Source organism: Trachurus japonicus, chromosome 10 (assembly GCF_045865225.1).
Source record: "Trachurus japonicus isolate A0001 chromosome 10, Traja_1.0".
NCBI classification, from domain to species: Eukaryota; Metazoa; Chordata; class Actinopteri; order Carangiformes; family Carangidae; genus Trachurus; species Trachurus japonicus.
Genome location: NC_140916.1, coordinates 2,513,879 through 2,515,576, shown reverse-complemented (window position 1 = coordinate 2,515,576; position 1,698 = coordinate 2,513,879).

Sequence of the window (1,698 nt, the reverse complement as noted above, 5' to 3'; positions counted from 1 at the left end):
ATCCTCCTCAACAATGAGATAAAACCTGAAACACTGAACTTTGTGTCTGTCGCAACCTGTGAAAGCAGCACAGCCAGAGTGTGGGAGAAACAAACACTCAACTCAGAGCTTATATAAACTGAACGCACACACACACACGCACGCACTCACACACACACACACACACACACACACACACACATGCACGCACACACACACGTCTCTTCATTTAAAGGGCAGAGCTCTACATAGAAGGAGGGATTGTGTTGGATTGGAGGGAAAGGGGGTGGGGGGTGGTTGGTCAGTACTATGAGTCAGCACGCACACACAGGTCGTTGTGTTACCATAGAGACAGCGGAGTTGGTCAGCATAAGAGCAGGGAGGCGTTGCTGGACTGTTAATGTGGAGTCCAGACGGGGAGGGAGGAGGGAGGGGGGATGGGGGGAGGTTTCTCTGTCTCCATTGACCTTTGACCCCTTTACTCTCAGAGACTAATAACTGTTCCTGAGTGATATTTGACCTTTGACCTCAGCAGATTCTGCACCTGCTGCGTCGTGTTTTGATCTTCCTGTCCTTACCGCAGGTTCAAAGCCTTAAAGAGTGTGTGTCTGTGTGTGTGTGTGTGTCTTTGTGTGTGTGTGTGTGTGTGTATAGGCCACATGCCAACAGGTGGGCAGGTGCATATTTAAAGCGACAGACCGGGACAGAATGGCTGATGGTGTTAGGTGGACGGACGGTCGGGATGGGAGAGAAGATGCATTCAGGTTCTCAACGAAAAAAGAAAACTGCTCCTTTTTTTAATGCAAAAAACTCAAAAAAATCTTTCCAAGAATATTTGCCCTTTTTCTTGTCAAAATGTCTAATTTCTAGTCAAAACTAATCTCTTTCCACTTAAAATAAGACTCATCACCTAAAAATGAACTTGTTTTTAAATAATTTTCACTTGTTTCAAACAAATTTTCACTTGAAATAAGAATAAATATCTTTTGTGCTTGTAATAAGAAAGAAAAACTTAAAATCTTACTAAGAATATTTGTCTTATTTCTAGTCAAAAAGTAGCTTGTTTTTAGACGCTTTTTTACTTCTTTTTTTTTTTTTACAGTGTATATATATTCTTTTTAGTGTTGACAGTTTTTCTTTCATCTGTTTCACTCGTTCTGACAGAGAAAGTAAAAACTCTCCCATCTGGACGCCATCTGATCTTCACTGACTGCACACTCACATTCATCTGGGACTCGAACCTGCAGCAGTCTGTTTCTCTATCTGTTCTGTGAGGACGACTAACATGCATCAGTGCGAAAAGAGAAAGATAGATATTTTATGGCCAAATTAAATTTTAAACTCCACTTTCTGAAAAAAAAACACATGTCCATAATATCGACTCATATCTGTTTCTGTTCCGTCTCTAAACTCTAAACGTCCCGGAGTGGGATCAATAGAGTTGATTTAATCTTATCCATCGATACAACGCACATGAAACGTGCAGCTGTTACATTTTTATCCGTTCGATATCTGCAGCAGCGACTAACTGCATGGTTTTCGTTACTTTTTTAAGATGCATGAGTCAAAGCCACACGTGATGATGTAAACCTGTAAACCTGCAGCACATGAAACATTTTCTCTCCACATGTGAAGGATGAGCAATGAAAATGAAAAACCTTACCCCCACACCCAGTGAAAGCAACAAGGCGCCACTTTTAACATTTAAAGCAACATGTT